Below are 19,617 nucleotides of genomic sequence, written 5' to 3'. Positions count from 1 at the left end.
TTTCCTGTTGCTCTTTATCTGGCCAGGCATCCTGGAATGTACATATGCATGATACCGACACAAATATTTGCCTTGTGCCACTGCCCCAATCCCAGGCATTTAAATGTGGTCTCTCACCAGCCACAGGGGGGCCTGGCCTGAAGGCTGGCTTCCGGCCACGGCTCTTGGGCTTGGACCTGGCTGTAGCTGTTGACAGCCTAGCTCCAGCGGGGCAGCTCGATAAGTGGCCTCCTGGGTCGCTGCTGCTAAGGCTGTAGTGCTTGAGAGTGATGCACTCAGGACGCAAGCTGCACATGTGTGCTGGGAGGATCAAGGAGCTAGCCCAGCTCCTGCACACTCAAGGAGAGACTCTGGCTCTTTGGTGCTTGCCTGTGAGCTGAATACGGCACCCATTGATGCTCAAGGTATTCCGGCCTTTGAGAATCTCCAAGCAGTTCAGCAGAATCCACCTGGGCAATGCACATGGACTCCATTGCTAACTCTACAAATCATATTGTGCTCAGTCCAGCTCCAGTGCCTTCTGCTCAGAGCCATGCAGAGCATAAGAACGGCCCTATTGGGTCAGACCAAAGGTCCATCCAGCCCAGCGTCCTGTCTTCCGACAGTGGCCAATGCCAGGTGCCCCAGAGGGAATGAACAGAACAGGGAGTCATCAAGTGACCCATCCCCTGTCGCCCACTCCCAGCTTCTGGCAAACAGAGGCTAGGGACACCATCCCTGCCCATCCAGCTAACAGCCGTTGATGGACCTATCCTCCATTAATTTATCTAGTTCTTTTTTGAGCCCTGTTATAGGATTCATCCTCCCCTGCAGTGTTTATCCAGTCAAGCCTGGCCATTATTATTTCCAGGGGACAGGTGTCTTTGCCCCCTCGAGTCACTGCAGTCTGATCGGAAGCTCCCAGCTAGCTTGGACTGGCTTTGTGGAACCAGGGACAGCAGCACCGTACGTGGCAGCAGCGGGCAGCGGGAGGGACAGTGAACACCTCTGGTTTCAAGCTCGGGGACTGAAACACACGAGGCCGCTTGAGCCCCCTGACTGCGCCTCCTCCAGGAACGAGCAGCAGCACTTGGCAGCGCTTGTCCATCTCGCTCCTTGCCTCAGCAGTGGGTCTGACGGAGGAAATTCAAAGCAAACCTCTCTGAGGGACCTGTCTCCTTAAGACGGGAGTTCACAGCCTCTGTGGGAGCATTGGGAATGGGGGCCTGAGCTGGTCAGAAGGAGGGGCCGGCTGAGGGGGGGAAAGAAGTCTGGGAGGACTGTTCCCAGTGAGCAAATGGCCACAAATCACCAAACCCACTATCCCTGAGGCTGAAGACTGACTGGGCCAGGGGGACCACGCTGCCCTTTTGGCCCTGGCAGACAGGCCTCAGGCGCACTGGCAGAGCAGTGCAGGGGAAGCTTAGCCTGCCAATGCCTGTTCTGTCTCTGTTTTGTGTATCCCTAAAAGGCTGCAGCCCCCCAAGGCTGCCACTCCAGCCCTTTCCCCAGCCCTCATGTTGCACACAAAGGCAACATAAAAAAGACATGAAAAGATCCACATCCAGGCCCCTGACTAGAGCCTAGTCTGGGAGACAGCGGCGTGGTTTGAGCTTCGTGACTGAGCTATTGTCCAGGCCTTTCTGTGCAAGGCATGTATGCAGCTCCCACACCAGCGCAGGGCTTCCAGCCTGCGGTCTGCGCTCACTTTACAAGACACGGAAAATGATTCCCATAAAAGTGAGAGTTACAGGGAGTTTTGAAGCAGAACGCCCTTGGCGGCCCGTCTGCCAGAGACACATCTGCTTGCTCCTGTTTAGTCTGACCCCTCTCAGGATCACTGCTACTCTGGCTTTGTCTTGGCCGAAGGATTGTTCATAATAAAAGGGCACCTCTGGCTCCATGCCGTCTGTGCCCTGCTAAAATTACAGAGTCCGAGTGGAACAACAAACAAGGCATCGAAACATCTAGGCTGGCATGCAGCTGGACTGCTGGAGAGCATCCAGGGCTAATTAGACGCTGATTAAAATACAGAGAGAAAGAGCAAAGGGGCCTGAGTTTGGATTCTGAAAACACTGCAGACACCATCACTATCTGTCACGTTTCCAGCAGCTTGGTTAGTAGTTTGTCAGCACAAGTGGGAAGGGGCTGCCTCCCAGCCACATTGCCAGGGCACTCGGATCACCTCCTGGAGGCTGAGATCCAGGATCAAGCTGGCTGAGTAGCTGAGCTTGCTCCAGTTCTGCTCATTCCCTGAGGACAATCCATCCTGGCCACTGATCACCTGGCACAGTCCCAGCAAAACCCGAGGCAGTAACGCCGGTCCGGTGCTACAGTAAATGGAGCCCATGACGCACCGTGTCCATAGTGTTGTGACCATCCCCTTCATTTGTGGGATCTAACTGTACAGCTGAAAACCCAGGGAAGGAACGACCTGGTCCAAGGGGCACAGAGAGCAACTTGGGGAGACAGGGAGTCAAGAGGAGGCAGCATGAGCCACACAGCTCTCAGGGGAGCAGAGGAGAGAGCTCATGCTGCAACCCTGTTGGCTGACCTCTACCAGCAGCAGGCATCCTTGGCTGGCAATCGGCTGTCATTTCCTTCTCCCTCAGCCATGGGCAAGCAGATGCTTCAAAGGAGACCACTGCCCAGAAGCAAGAGGCAAGGAAGGCCCAGATGCAGAAAGGGAAATGAGCACTCAGGCAGAAGTGCAAGCACATGGCGCCTTCACCAAGGGTCGGCAGTGATGCTTTGGAAAGCAGCACCAGAGCCGAGGTTGGTGCAATCGCATCCTGTCCTTTCGTCCTGCCTCAGCGGACGGTGTAAAGCCACCTTTCTAGGAGGGTCTAGTGCTGTGTGCAGTGGGGTGACAGGGTCGTGATCTCCCATTCATAGAGCTGTCACTGCTATGGCGAGAGCAGATCCAGAGTGGTGGGTTCCATAGATCTGCTGCTACGAGAGACGAGGCAGCGAGTTCAGAATCCGGCCCTTCCCGTAGACTGACACTTTTGTAGGTCAGCTGTGTCTTGGCCAGGCACCCCCCTCTCTGAGGGGGTTGGTATTCTGCAGGGCTGGGGACCTTGCGGCCTGCGAGGTGGATGTGCGTGGTGAGGTCTCCAGGGGTTTGGATAAGAGTCTGAACTTTGGGATGCTTATCTAAGGCAAACCCATGCTCCAGTCGTTTCAGGGTAAGGCCATTGTTCATTTCCATGTGGAACAAGATGCGTGGGTACTGCTTTGGAGCAGTAAGGAAAGGTTGAGCCACCAGGCAGTGGTGGGTGTTGATGGGGTCTTTCATTTCACATGCCCCCGTAATTCTCCTTTTAGACTGGTGCTTGACCCATGTACACAGCTCCTAACCCCATCTGTGCAGGGCTATTCACCCTCACCAGGAACCTCCTAGCTTAGAGACAGCATCTAGAGAATCAAGAAAGCTGCTCAGCTGGAGAGACCTCCTGGGATGAGCTGCACTCTGAATTCCGCAACACCATCCCAAATCCCAATAATAGGATCATAGAAGATCAGGGTTGGAAGAGACCTCAGGAGGTCAACCAATCCAACTCCCTGCTCAAAGCAGGACCAACACCAACTATATCATCCCAGTCAGGGTTTTGTCAAGCTGGGCCTTAAAAACCTCTAAGGATAGAGATTCCACCCCCTCCCTAGGTAACTCATTCCCGTGCTTCACCACCCTCCTAGTGAAATAGTGTTTCCTAATACCCAACCTAGACCTCCCGCACTGCAACTTGAGACCATTGCTCCTTATTCTGTCAGCTGCCACCACTGAGAACAGCCTAGCTCCATCCAATTTGGAACCCCCCTTCAGGTAGTTGAAGGCTGCTACCAATCCCTTCCTTACTCCCCGAACCCGTCCAACCTTTAGATTGGAGGCTCTGTGCTGCAAGCTGCATCACTGGCCCTGCCAGAAGAGGCCTCCCCATCCAGTCCGACCAGTGCCAAACCCTGTTCCAGACACAGGCACAAAACTCCATCTACAACTGCTGCCAACTGTGACTTTTCACTGCTGCTCAGCTGATAGTCCTCTGGGGCTTGACAAACCTCTTACAGAAAGAACAACACTAGGAATCTGGCAGTATAATAAACTTTGGCATTTAACTCCTCAAAGTCAGATTTGCAATTTCTTCTGCTGATGACCTGACATTTGTGTTAACATGTCCCCCAAGAGTGTTAACTGTTGACTTATATTTAGCTTGTGATCCACTATGACCCCCAGATCACCTTTCTGCAGTACTCCTTCCTAGCCAGTCATTTCCCATTTTGTATGTGTGCAACTGATTGTTCCTTCTTAAGTGGAGTACTTTGCATTTATCCTTATTGAATTTCATCCTTTTTACTTCAGACCATTTCTCCAGTTTGTACAGATAATTTTGAATTATAATCCCATCCTCCAAAGCATTTACAACCCCTCCCAGTTTGGTATCGTCCACAAAATGTATAAGTGCACTCTCTATGCCATTATCTAAATCACTGATGAAGATATTGAACAGAACCAGATCCAGAATTGATCCCAGCAGGGCCCCACTCGTTATGCCCTTCCAGCTTGACTGTGAACCACTGATAACTAGGGCTGTCAAGAAATTAAAACAATTTTAAACTGGTAACAATAATAATATACCATTTATTTAAATATTTTGGATGTTTTCTACATTTTCAAATAGATTGATTTCAATTACAACACAGAATACAAAGTGTACAGTGCTCACTTTATTTTTGATTACAAGTATTTGCACTGTATAAAAACAAAAGAAATTGTATTTTTCAATTCACCTAATACAAGTACTGTAGTGGAATCTCTTTATATGAAAGTTGAACTTACAAATGTAGAATTATGTACACAAAAGAACTGCATTAAAAAATAAAACAATGTAAAACTTTAGAATCTACAAGTCCACTCAGTCCTACTTCAGCCAATCGCTCAGACAAGCAAGTTTGGTTACAATTTGCAGGAGATAATGCTGCCCATGTCTTGTTTACAATGTCACCTGAAAGTGAGAGTAGGCGTTTGCATGGCACTGTTGTAGCCGGCATCCCAAGATATTTATGTGCCAGATGTGCAAAAGATTCATATGTTCCTTCATGCGTCAATCACCATTCCAGAGGACATGCGTTCATGCTGATGACGGGTTCTGCTCGGTAACAATCCAAAGCAGAGCGGACCGACGCATGTTCATTTTCATTATCTGAGTCAGATGCCGCCAGCAGAAGGCTGATTTTCATTTTTGGTGGTTTGGGTTCTGTAGTTTCCGCATCGGAGTGTTGCTCTTCTAAGACTTCTGAAAGCATGCTCCACACCTCGTCCCTCTCAGATTTTGGATGGCACTTCAGATTCTTAAACCTTGGGTCGAGAGCTGTAGTTATCTTTAGTAATCTCACATTGGTAGCTTCTTTGCATTTTGTCAAATCTGCAGTGAAATGTTCTTAAAATGAACATGTGCTGGGTCATCATCCGAGACTGCTAGAACATGAAATATATGGAGGAATGCAGGTAAAATAGAGCAAGGGACATGCAATTCTCCTCCAAGGAGTTCAGTCACACATTTAATTAATACATTATTTTTTTAACGAGTGTCATCAGCATGGAAGCATGTCCTCTGGAATGGCGGTTGAAGCATGAAGGGGCATACGAACGTTTAGCCTATCTGGCATGGAAATACCTTGCAATGCCAGCTACAAAAGTCCCATGCAAATACCTGTTCTTTCTGGTGACATTGTAAATAAGAAGTGGGAAGCATTAGCTCCCATAAAAGTAAACTTGTTTGTCTTAACGATTGGCTGAACAAGAAGTAGGACTGAGTGGACTTGCAGGCTCTGAAGTTTTACATTGTTTTGTTTTTGAGTGCAGTTCTGTAACAAAAAAACTACATTTGTAAGTTGCACTTTCACGACAAAGAGATTGCACTACAGTACTCGTATAAGGTGAATTGAAAAAAATACTATTTCTTTTGTTTATCTTTTTACAGTGCAAATATTTGTAATAAAAATAATATGCCCTTTGATTTCAATTACAACACAGAATACAATGTATATGAAAATGTAGAAAAACATCCAAAATATTTAATAAATTTCAATTGGTATTCTATTGTTTAACAATACAATTAAAACTGAGATTAATCACAATTCATTTTTGTAATCGCGATTAATCTTTTTGAGTTAATCGCGTGAATTAACTGTGATTAATCGACAGCCCTACTGATATCTACCCCCTCGGAATGGTTTTCCAACCAGTTATTCAGCCACTTTATAGTAGTTCCACCTACGCTGTATTTCCCTAGTTTGTTTACGAGAAGGTCATGCGAGACAGTATCAAAAGCCTTATTAAAGTCAAGATACTCCACATCTAACGCTTCCCCCCATCCACAAGGCTTGTTACCACAGGCGCCACCGGCTTCCTCCAGGCACCAGGGATGCTCAAACCCCCACTCTGCCCCAGGCCTTGCCCCCACCTGACCCGTTTCCCCAAGCCCCCACCCTCGCCCTGCCTCTTCCTGCCCAGTTCCACTCCCTCCCCTGAGCGCACCGCAACCCCGCTCCTCCCCGTCCCCCTCCCAGCACCTCCTGCACGCCTCAGAACAGCTGATTGCGGCGGGCGAGAGGTGCTGGGAGGGAGGGGGCGGAGCTGATTGGCAGGGCTGCTGGCAGACAGGAGGCGCTGAGGGTGAAGTGGGGAGCTGGCTGCCGGTGGATGCTAAGCCACTAATTTTTCCTGTGAGTGCTCCAGCCCTGGAGCATCCACGGAGTGGGCGCCTATGCTTGTTAGCCTGTCAAAGAAAGGTATCAGGTTGGTTTGACACAATTTGTTCTTGACAAATCCATGCTCACTGTTACTTATCATCCTATTATCTTCTAGATGTCTTGCTTAATTATCTTTCTGGGTACTGAATTTAAGATGACTGGTCTGTAATTCCCCAGATTGTGTTTATTCCCCATTTTGTATACTGGCACCATATATGCCCTTTTCCAGCCCTCTGGAATCTCTCCCATCTTCCACCACTTTTCTGAGATAATCACTAGAGCCCTACCAAATTCAGGGGCCATTTTGGTCAATTTCACGGTCATAGGATTTTAAAAATCGTAAATGTCATGATTTCAGCTCTTTAAATTTGAAATTTGACAGTGCTGTAATTATAGGGGTCCTGACCCAAAAAGGACTTGTGGGGCGGTCCCAAGATTATTGTAGGGGGGGTTGTGGTACTGCTACCCTTACTTCTGCACTGCTGCTGACGGCGGCGCTGCCTTCAGAGCTGGGCGGCTGGAGAGCGGCAGCTGCTGGCTGGGAGCCCAGCTCTGAAGGCAGAGCGGCCGCCAGCAGCAGCGCAGAAGTGAGAGTGGCCTGGTACGGTGTTGCCACCCTTGCTTCTGCGCCGCTGCTGGTGAGGTGCTGCCTTCGGAGCTGGGCTCCCGCCCAGCAGCCGCTGCTCCCTAGCTGGCCAGCTCTGAAGCAGCACAGAAGTAAGGGTGGCAATACCCTGTCCCCCCTAAAATAACCATGTGACCCCCCCACAACTTCCTTTTTGGGTCAGGACCCCCAATTTCAGAAATGCTGCTCTCCCCCATGAAATCTGTATAGTATAGGGTAAAAGCACACAAAAGACCAGATTTCATGGGGGGGAGACCGGATTTCATGGTCTGTGACGCATTTTTCATGGCCATGAATTTGGTAGGGCCCTAATAATCACTAATGGCTCAAATATCTTGAAAAACAGCTCCTTGAGTATTCTTGGATGTATTTCATCAGGCCCTGGTGACTTGAAGACATCTAACTTGTCTACATGATTTTTAATTTGTTCTTTCTCTATTTGAAACTCTGATCCTAAGTCATTTTCACTGGCATTCACTCTGTTAGATGTCCAATCACTACTAACCTTCTTGGTGAAAACTGAAAAAAAAAAGTCATTTAGCACGTCTGCCATTTCCACATTTTCTGTTATTGTTTCTCCCCCCTCACTGAGTAATGGGTCTACCCTATCCTTGGTCTTAGTCTTGCTTCTAATGTATTTGTAGAATAATTTCTTGTTACCCTTTAGGTCTCTAGCTGCTTTAATTTCGTTTTGTTCTTTGGCCTTTCTAATTTTCCCTCTACATGCTTGCATCGTTTATGCACATCCTTTGTAATTTGACCTAGTTTCCACTTTTTGTAGACTCTTGTTTGATCATTGAAGATCACTGAAGATCTCCCGGTTAAGCCAGGGTGGTCTCTTGCCAGACTTCCGGTCTTTCCTACGCAGTGGGATGGTTTGCTCTTGTGTCCTTAATAACGTCTCTCTGAAACCCTTCCAACTCTCTTGAACTATTTTTTTCCCTTAGACTTGCTTCCCATGGGATCTTACCTACCAACTCCTTGAGTCTGCTAAAGTCTGCCTCCTTGATATCCATTGTCTTTATTGTGCTGTTTTCCCTCCTACTCTTCCTTAAAATCATGAACTCTCTCATTTCATGATCACTTTCACCCAAGCTTCCTTCCACTTTCAATTTTTCAACCAGTTCCTCCCTATCTGTCAAACTCAAATCTAGAACAGTGTCTCTCCTAGTAGCTTTCTTCACCTTCTGAAATAAAAAATTGTCTCCAATGCATCCCAAGAACTTGCTGGATAATCTGTGCCCTGCTGAGTTATTTTCCCAACAGATGTCTGGGTAGCTGAAGTCCCCCATCACTGCCAAGTCCTGGGCTTTGAATGATTTTGTTAGTTGTTTATAAAAAGCCACACCCACCTCTTCTTCCTGGCTAGGTGGTCTGTAGTAGCCCCCGACCATGACATTATCCTTGATTTTTACCCCTTTCATCCTTACCCAGAGACTTTCAACAAGTCTGTCTCTTATTTCCATCTCAATGTCAGTCCAAGTATATACATTTTTGATATATAATGCAACACCTCCTCCCTTTTTACCCTGCCTGTCCTTCCTGAGCAAGCTATCGCCTTCTCTACCAGTATTCCAGTTGTGTAGTTACTTGATTTGTATCTGAAAACGTGGGGCTAGCTTGGTGCAGTGGATTCATGCACAATTTGCACAGCTCACCTATTACACAGGCCCACTGAATGCTTGACCTGACAGGTTAGTTTAGAAGATATCATCTCAAATATCCAATTGTCTCAATGAAGTTCAGCAGCCGAATTCGAATATACCCTTTTATCCAATGCACATTCCTCCAGCTGCTGTCTGACCCATGCTCAAGGCCCTTCCATCTAAAGGCTTTTACACGTGCTGCTCCTTAGGCTTCTGCATACATTGGGCCAAAACATGTGGTTTCATTCCTGGGCACTGAGCTCTCCCTGGCTTTGAATGATGACAGAGCCATGTGAAATTTGGTGGTTTCTGGTCACTGTGGTTCCTGGATCATGATCATAAGATCATAGTTTATCAGGGTTGGAAGGGACCTCAGGAGGTCATCTAGTCCAACCCCTTGCTCAAAGCAGGACCGATCCCCAACTAAATCATCCCAGCCAGGGCTTTGTCAAGCCTGACCTTAAAAACTTCTAAGGAAGGAGATTCCACCACCTCCCTAGGTAACGCATTCCAGTGCTTCACCACCCTCCTAGTGAAAAAGTTTTTCTTAATATCCAACCTAAACCTCCCCCACTGCAACTTGAGACCATTACTCATGAGCCACACAGGGTTCCAGTCTCTCCATTCCCCACTGACTGAGGTGTGAAACCAAAGCCCAATTCAGCCCAAACTGCCAAGTTTTGCCTGCTCTCACATCTGTGCAAAGCTGTGAGGTTCTCTTGCTTTCACCATGAAGCCATAACCTGGCCCAGACTGGCTTGAAGATGTCTGGCCTCTTGATGAGCTTGGGCTGGGTTCTGCATCTGGAATGAAACACAAGTTTTCCCTGTGTCTGTCTGTCATGAGGTTGAGATGCTGCCCTGTAGTCACTTATTTCCTCAATAAATAGTGAGAGCGTCAAAGGAAGCGTCTCTTCCCTCCCCCGCCCACTGTAGCAAGTGGCTTTTCACAAAGCTTTAAAAAGTTCCGCTGACTTTAAGGGTTCACACACTCCCCACTTCCTGGTTTTGGCTGTGAAAGGAAGCTGAAGTACGGAATGGCTCTAGGGAGAGTACTGATTCCTAGCCCTGAGGACACCAGGTGGTCCTTGAATATCATGGGAAAACCTCAGTCTCACATCCCCAGCCCAAGCAGATCTGCTAAATTCACATACACATCTGAAATTCTAGGGCTCACCCAAAGTGAACTAAACCCCCTTAATAATATGAGATGCAACCACTACATGTCACACTTGGGTGCATTTTTTTTGTCTGAGCTGTTTTTCCTTTTCTGCTCTGGTGCTTGTGAATCTGCTAAAGAAATCTGGTTTGTACAATATAGTCAAGCTGGAATTCCCACTCCACAACCAGATGATTGATTGGTTCTGCTCCAGCAGTGGTGCCATGGTGGTAATTCTAGTGTAGACAGGGCAGCCTCAGGTGTCTTAACTACAGCTGCTTAGCAAAATACAACAATATTTTTTGTGAGATAAACTTTTTGTAGATAAACCAAAACCTGAAAACTTTTGATTCTGAAATTCTCTCTCGAAACGACATTGAACATTCCTGCACGGAAATGTTTCATTGATGTTTCTGGAACCAAACCAAAGTATTTATTAGTTTTGACTTTGTTCACCGTTGAACTGTGTGTCACATGGTAATGGGCCCCTGTACGTGGAAATGGGGCCAGCCGCCAGCCACAGCTATGCCATAATTAATTAGATGCTTCCCAGTCTGATTGGGACTGATAAGGACAGACAACTGGGCCTTACAGAAGGCCTGAGAGCGCAGACTGGATGTGGGGCCAGGGCAGCAGACAAGCTCCTGTGGATGGCCCTGAGCCAGGCTCTGCAGGTGGCTGATGGGGAGCCACCATGAGGGTCCTGGACTCTACAGCAGAGCAGGGAAGGATGCAAGAAACAGAGCCTAGAAAGGGGCTGACAATGGCTCCAGGGAACCAGCCTGGGAGAGGGGAAAGACTCTCACAGGTACCCCAGAAGGGGCTGAGAACAGGGCCTAGAAAGCAAGCTGAAGTAAAGACCCGAAGGACTTTCTGTTTGTCTGGTATTCTTCATTTGGACTTTTGCTGCTCTGGAAGGGGTTATGTTTGTTTATCATTTGGCCAGAGGGCTAAGCTACATCTCCAGCACAGACTGGTGTGTGGAAAACCAAGGGGGGAGGGAAACTGAGGCAGGGAGTGGTAGCCATGCTACACTTAGCCAGCAGGGGACACTAAGGGGCAGACATGTCCTATGACACTGTGTCCTGCTGAGTCGCTGTGGTGCCTCATGGGAATTGTCATTTGGGTGCCTCATGCCCTCATTTTCTTCTATGGGCTGGGGACGCTAGCTGGACTACATATCCCAAGATGCACTACTCTCTCCCATCTTGCTGAACTGTTGTGGTGCTTCATGGGAGATGTAGTCTGGCTGGCCCATAGAGGAGGATGGGAGCATGAGGCACAGCAGAGGCATTGCCAAATCAAGCTTTTTGGTTTTCAGGTGTTTGTTTTCTCAACAAAAAAAAGAAATCAGTTTTTCCCCACAGAAAGCAGATATTTTTCATGAAAAAAATCCTTTAGCTGCAAAGGTGATTTGTCACTGAAAACAGACTTGACAGAATTAAACACTATTCACAGCAGGGCTACATGGCACAGAGCATAACACACCGCTGGCTGCTGCTCCCCTGCCTATGCTAGCGCTCCCACCCTCTGCTACTCTTGGTGGAGCTGAGTCAGTGAGAGCAACAGTAGGAAAACTCGCAAAAGCAGCCTACATACAACCAAGGTTAGGCTTTGCTAATCAGCTCCCCACTACAGCATCTGGGCACCAGTTCCAGTTGGCAAGCACCTTCCAACCAGCACTCATGACTTGCCCTGTTATGATGCCCCACAAGTATCTCAGCCAAGGCATAACCCCAGGTAGTGCCATTAACTTGACTGCAGCCATTCTCTATACAGGAGATTCTGGGGTGCTTCCAGCCTGGGAAGCATAGTAGAAATGAAGACAGTGGAACCTTCGTAACGAATAAAGTGATTCACTGAGAAAAAAGCATCGGCATTGTTAATTGAGCCTATAAAATGTCGATGTAGTGCTGAGTAAAAGCAAAAATTACAGCTGTAAAGCTCCCTTTGCAGCTTCCAAGATTCTCAAACAGGGACAGAAAATATCATAATGCCACTATATAAATCCATGATACACACCAACACCTTGAATACTGTGTGCAGTTCTGGGTACCCCATCTCAAAAAAGATATGCTAGAACTGGAAGAGTTACAGAGAAGAGCAACAAAAATGATTAAGGGTATGGAACAGCTTCCATATGAGGAGAGATTTTTAATCTGGGACTTTTCATCTTGGAAAAAAGACAACTAAAGGGGATACGAAAGAGGTCTATAAAATCGTGACTGGTGTGGAGAAAGTGAGTAAGGAAGTACACAAGAACTCGAGGTCACCCAATGAAATTAATAGGTAGCAGGTTTAAAACAAACAAAACAAAGTGCTTCTCCACACAGCGCACAGTCAACTTGTGGAACTTGTTGCCAGGGATGTTGTGAAGGCCAAATGTATAAGTGGGTTCAAAAAAGAACTAGGTAAGCTCATGGAGGATAGGTCCATCAATGGCCATTAGGCAAGATGGTCAGGGATGCAACCCCATGCCAGAGTGTCCAGCCTCTGAGTGCCAGAAGCTAGGAGTGGACAACAGGGGATGGATCACTCGACGATCGCTTGTTCTGTTCATTCCCTCTGAAGCACCTGGCATCGGCCACTGTCGGAAGACAGGACACTGGGCTAGATGGACCGTTGGTCTGACCCAGTATGGCCGTTCTTATGTTTGTTGAGCACTGGGCTGACGTCACCAGCTCATTTCACATCAGCCACCAGATGGTAACAGCTTACAGTAATTACTAAGATTGGAGTTGGGGCCTTAAAGGAGGAAGACTGAAAAGGTGTGTATCCCCTGGCTAATTCCACGAGCCATCCAGCCCTCCCATCTCCATTTCAGAGGGCATGAAATCAACCAACACTCACCCCATCTCCTTCCACCTCGGCCCACCTGGATTTTTCTTCCCTCCCAATGTGACCTCTCTTCCTTTACCGCACCTAGATTCCCTGCATAGATCCTCCTGATAAGGACCTCCAATCCTTTTTATGAAACTCTGGGCACTCTTGTTGTTGAGCCAGCTAGACATAGAGAAATCCAACCCCGCAGGCATATCTAGTGGTGTACAGTGCTTCTGGGACAACTTTTACCAGGGCAAACCCTCCCCCACGATGCACTAGTGGTAGAGGTAGAGGCAGAGGCATGGCATGGCAGGCACATACAGGGCAGGAGTTTGATTAAACAACACAGGGGAGTGGAGTTACCAGGGGAAAGCAGCTGGGAGAATGGTTTTTGTTGAAGGAATTTGAGTTTGGAATAGACAGGGAGGACTTGGGATCAGGAGGGCATTTTGAAAATTATGTAAGTTATCCTGCAACCAATGCACTGGGCCACATCACTTCTCTATACAGCCCTGCTGGAAACCAGCAAACCCCTTTGACCATACTGAGTCAAACCTCCTCCTGCCGAACTTTAACCAAGTAAGGCCCACACCACTCAAGAGAACTGCTGTATAAATTCCTTTCACCAATATTTTATCACAATATTTCACTATACTCTATTTGCAACATACAAACCTTTTTATGACTGTACTGAACTGGCCAGTGCATGTGTGTGCATGCACATGTGTGTAGCACTCCCCACTGCTGGATCAAGTCAGAATTCCTCAACTATGTTTCATAGTCCCTACACTGCTGATAGCTAGGGAACAGTCCCCTATTTCAAGTGATAGAGCCCGTGCTGTGGGGGCAGGAGAACCTGAGCTCTCTCCCTCCTGCCACCGTGATGTCCTGCATAGCCATGGCATGCAACAGAGTATGGGCTGCTACAAGAATTTCATGTATGTTTCTTTCCAAGAAAACCCGGTAAAGGTTATTTTGGTTTATAAAATGTGCAGAAAACCCTGCTCACTGGGATCCACATGGAGCACTGACAAAGAAACATGGGGCCAATCTGACCTTTTCATGCAGGAGCTCGGCTCTGCACCAACCTGCCTCCATGCTATATAGGATGAACAATTCCTTCAGCACATGCCCCCCTGGAGACTTAGAGCCTTCCAGCCAACATCCTGACTGCACTGCAGGGGCTGTAGGTCACAGAACCGCTGCTCTGAGCTTTGTGTCTGGCTGCCTGGGGCAGCTGAAGCTGAGCGTCAGCCTGCAGTTTTGCTCCGAGGAGGGCTGCAGTGCCGTCTGCGCCCTGCCGGGCTCCGAGTGAGCAGGGAGTGTGCTGTGCACAGTGAGGAAGCCGCTTCTGCTACCCTGGGAAAGTACAAAGTTCAGACGATACCTTCACGCTGTGCTGAGAGCCACAAGGCGTAGACAGCAGGGAAATGCTTGCTGAGCTTCCCCTGATCTCTCATCACCTCTGTGCTTCTCAGCCCTGCTGCCTGCCGACTCTTTCATCTGAAAGAGCAAGTGGCCCTTTCATCTTGATCAAACTGCAAGGAGGTGAGAATCCACACAGCAACTCCTCTCCGATTGCAGCAACATTTCACTCTTTGCAAACAGCCTTGGTGATTTCCATGGTACCTTGGCGGTTAATTGGATAAAAACCTCTGTGACCAAATGGCTTGTAGTCAAAACAACACCACTTCCCCCATTTGTTCTCATCAGTCTGGGTCACTTGGCAAAACTGCTCATCTGCAAGGAACAGTTCCAGATGGGTGAGGAAGGAACGTATCACTGGCCAAAGCTCGTGCCTGAAACCATGCTTGGGCACCGATATTCAACGTACTCAACATTTGCTTAGGGTGCTCCGCTCCCTGACAATCTGGCCCCTTTTACTTTGGTACCTACAGACAGGCTTAGATGCCTAGCTCTAGGTAAGAATGGTTTGAAATTTTTGGCCTTTCTTTCTTTTCATCACTGCTGTTGTGAAGCGTAAGGAGATGTCAGGTTTTGTTCTGGACTCACTTACACCACTGTAAACCATTAATAATTCCACTCATCTAACTGGAGTTACACTGATGTAAAACCCAACCTAAGTAAGAGCAGGACCAGCTATATCTGGACTGGTAGATTTCCCCAACACATTTGGAAGGCCACTTTCAATGAGAATTGTCAGGTGATCCATAGATTTGCCTGTTAGAAGGTACCATTATAATCATCTAGACTGACCTCCTGTGTAACACAGGCCAGAGAATTTCACCAGGGATTCCTTCAAGTAACCCAACAATTTATGTTGAATTAGAACACATTTTTTAGAGAAAAGAAAAGGAGTACTTGTGGCACCTTAGAGACTAACCAATTTATTTGAGCATAAGCTTTCATGAGCTACAGCTCACTTCATCGGATGCATAAACTGGTTAGTCTCTAAGGTGCCACAAGTACTCCTTTTCTTTTTGCGAATACAGACTAACACGGCTGTTACTCTGAAACCTGCCATTTTTTAGAGAGTCGTCCCTTCTGCATTAAAGTCTTCAAATACTAGCCATACAGAAATCACTAGCCACAGAAACTTGCCAGTTCTTTAACAGGAAGCCAGAATTCTCATTAGTCTCACATCTACCCACATAAATAAGAATAAAATTAATAACGATTCAGCAAAAAGCCTTAAACTATACAGCTTCCACCAGCAGAGCATTCCACATCCAAGTTTTGCCAGTGTTGATACTCCCTAGCTAGCAGCACAAGGGACTCTGAACTGGTGAGCAGCAGAGGATATTAATTCATAGCCAGCTGCTGGGAGCAAGGTGTGTGGTGACTTGAATTCAACCTTACCCTTGCTGCACCTTGAAGAGACACAGAATGATCTTGTGCTTAATGAAAAGTACTGGAAGTAAGAATGCCTGAATTCTGTTCTTTGCGTGACCAGAGACAGCATCAGCTTCCCTGTGCCTGAGTCTCCCTGGCTGTGTTATACTTCCCCACACAACGGCAATGTTGTGAGGCCAAATTAGTCAATACTCATGATATGCTTTGAGATCCTCCAAAAGGAATAGGTTAGAGGAGGAAAGGTACCTATCTGCTATTGGTATAACCCAGGCATGTCATTCATTCCCTAGCCTCCCCGAGATGAGTTGTCTCAGACTCCATGCTGTGCAGATGGTGTGGGGATGAAGGCTGAGAACTGCTTCTTCATCAGTCGTATGCAAAAACCCAAAGGCATCAGGGATGGCACACTTGCTTCCTTTAGGAAGGGGAGAATCCCCCAGCCAGTGTCACCATTTCTCATTACCTTTACAGGACTATACCAAATCCGGCACAGTACAGACAAGGGCCCTGCCCTAACAAGAGAGGCTGCACTGGGAGGCCCGGAGAAGGCACAGTTTGTGGGAGCATAACAGAGAGAAGAAAAGGAGAAAGGCAGATTGGAGAGGAACTCAAAGAGGAGGGTGCACATAGTTAGAAGCACTGCTGGACATTGGAGCAGGTGTGCACAGATGTGCAGAAGCAGTGATGATGGGGAGAGATACTGGTTTAGCACAAGGCAGGACTAAGGCTGAAAGAATCAATAATGCAAATATAGGCTGCACATGCCAGCCGCACAGTCACATTGCAGGAGGGAGGGCTCCCTGGCCACAGTCTCCAAGATCAGTCAGACTGGAGGCATTAAAACCACAAGAGGCCCTAAACTCAAACTCAAACCATGATCAAAATATATGTTGGGGTGACAAAGCAGGACCAGGCCAGGCTGGATCCTAACAGATACAAGAACAGAAGATACCACAGCTACTACCAGAGAGTGTGGGAAGAGAACGCATGGTCAACAAAATGCTAGAAGCTCTTAAAATAGGGATGAAAACCTTTATAATGCAATGTCAACCAAGAAGGAGATGAGGGATTTCCACCGAATACAAAATAAATGTCTGGCCGGATCCTCTAAAAAGCTGTAAAAACAACGAGCAGTCCTTGTAGCACTTCAGAGACTAACAAATGTATTTGGGCATAAGCTTTCATGGGCTAAAACGCACTTCATCAGATGCATGGAGTGAAAAATGCAGTAAGCAGGATATATATTACAGCACATGAAAAGATGGGAGTTGCCTTACCAAGTGGGGGGTCAGTGCTAATGAGACCAATTCAATCAAGGTAGAAGTGGCCTAAATGGACACAAATCAGACATCAAGAATTGTAATATTCAAAAACCAGTAGGCGAGCACTTCAATTTCCCTGAACACTCAATAACAGACTTAAAAGTGGCAATTCTTCAACAAAAAACTTTAAAAACAGACTTCAACAAGAAACTGCAAAACTGGAATTAATTTGCAAACTGGACACCATCAAATTAGGCCTGAATAAAAACTGGGAGTGGCTGGGTCACTACAAAAAAGTAATTTTCCCTCTGTTGTTACTCACACCTTCTTGTCAACTGTCCACCTTGATTGAATAGTCCACTTCCATCTTGATTGAATTGGCCTTGTTAGCACTGACCCCCCCACTTGGTAAGGCAACTCCTATCTTTTCATGTGCTGTAATATATATCCTGCTTACTGTATTTTTCACTCCAGGCATCTGATGAAGTGGGTTTTAGCCCACGAAAGCTTATGCCCAAATACATTTGTTAGTCTCTAAGGTGCCACAAGGACTCCTCGTTGTTTTTGCTGATACAGACTAACACGGCTACCACTCTGAAACCTAAAAAGCTGTGTGAGGCTGTGTGGGACTAGTGGTTCCACAACCCACTAACCTTGGGGAAAACGCAACGGGTGGGATTTTCAACAGCATCTAAGTGATTTAGGAGCCTCAATGAAAATCATTGGGATTTGCACTCCTGAATCACTTAGCCTCCACCCAATGGTTCCCAGCTTGGCTTTATAAAGTGTAAGTCAATCTTCCTCTGCAAGCTCTTCATAAAGCAGACAGACACCCTGTAGGGTCAATGTGAAGTACCAGTGTATACATGTGTGCATACACAGACACATATCATAGCCCAGATTCTCATCTCATTTACACCAGTGTCAAACCGGAGTAACTCAGCTGGCTTCAATAGAGTTAGTGCAGATACCAGTGGTGTCACTGAGTTCAGAATGTGACCTTGAGTAACAAACCATGCCACTCTCACCATGTGCAGCAGTATTTTATTAATAAAGTCTAATAACAAGCTCTTACTCTACCCACCCTGTAGACACTAAAGCTAAGCTAACAGCCAGGAGGCTGGAATGGCTCAGACCTGGCATCAACAGTCTGACCAAACAGGTTTTGTACCAAGCATAAGGCAAGTGTTTAATGTCGTCCATTGGAACAATTTGGTCCCGCCTCCTCCCATGTGAAATTAGCTCCGCATCGGTACTGTGACGGGGTGGATGGGATCGGAATCTAACTGCAACAGCTGAAGCTGCTGACCCAACGGTGAGCATGAGAATGGGCTGTAGGCACATTGGAAGAGGCATAAGGGCATAAGGGAAGGCAAGTATGTTAGACAAAAACAAAACAGTTTGTGACCAAACAGTTGCTGCCTTCGTTTATAGCAAACGGCCCAATCCAAGCTAGAGGTGACACTGCAAATTCAGGGGGCTTGGGAAGAAACTCACCTGTGAAAGAAACATGGAGATCACTTTGTACCTGGGCACGATCTGCTGAGTCAGGCCCTGTCTACACTAAATTGGCAGTGCTGCGATCGATGCAGTGGTGTCGATTTAGAGGGTCTAGTGAAGACATGCTAAGTCGATGGGAAAGCGCTCTCCCGTCGACGTCTGTACCCCGCCTCCCCGAGGGGCAGAAGCTATGTTGGTGGGAGAGCATCTCCCGTCGACATAGCGCACTACAGACACCGCTCGAAGACAACCTAAGTTACATGGACTTCAGTTACATAACTTACCTACCTGAATTAGCGTAACTGAGATTGACTTGCAGCATCAGTGTAGACCAGCCCTTAGTGCTGCTACTCGGGTGCAAATGCAGCCTTTAGCACTTTACACAGCCAGGCTGGGACGTAGCTACATCCCAGCCTGCAGCAGAATGTCTTGGGTCCCAGGACAAAGACACTCATGAAGCAATTGAGATGCGGCTGAGAAAACACGAGCGGGAGCACAAAAGAAGCCAGGATGAGGCTGGTTGGTCATGGTTAGCTGTAAACCTGTTTGTGATGGTGTCAAGAATCCTGGGGTGGAAGGAGGATGGTTGGGAAGGGGGAGTAAGAAAGGGGGAAAGGAGTGGAGGAGGGGGCTTAAAACACTTTCAGAAATACTTCCATGAATTCTATTTGCCTTTCTGATCGCTTTGAATTTAGTCATTTGAAAGTAAAACAACCCCTTGTCCCAGGCAGTAGATCATCTCCTTCTCTGTCTTAGATCATGAGTCCCGACCCTGGAAGGAGATGTATAAATGGAATTGATTTGCTGTCATTCATGAGGTTTGTTTACCTCGTATCTGTCCAGATTTTAGAACAAGAACAAGAGTAACACATAGGGACGGATCCTAAGCTGTGAGGGGATGGATAGAGCTCCACTGACTTTGATTTACATCAACTGTGGAGCTGGTCCACAGGCCAAGGCTTTCCAAAGTGACTAGTGATTTTGGATGCCCAGCTTGAGGCACCTTCAAGGGACCTACTTTTCAGAAAGTTTTGAACATCTCCCCTCTGAAAAATAG

General features: G+C 47.3%; 1 protein-coding gene across 9 annotated transcripts in view; it reads right to left on the bottom strand.

Annotated features, from left to right (window-relative positions):
* The window catches only part of EXD3 (exonuclease 3'-5' domain containing 3), a 523,135-nt gene that overhangs the window by 81,466 nt on the left and 422,052 nt on the right, over nt 1-19,617 (bottom strand). The gene's annotated exons all lie outside the window — the stretch shown is intronic.

Source organism: Chelonia mydas, chromosome 16 (genome assembly GCF_015237465.2).
Source record: "Chelonia mydas isolate rCheMyd1 chromosome 16, rCheMyd1.pri.v2, whole genome shotgun sequence".
Lineage (NCBI taxonomy): Eukaryota > Metazoa > Chordata > Testudines > Cheloniidae > Chelonia > Chelonia mydas.
This window is presented reverse-complemented; position numbering and strand designations above follow the sequence as displayed.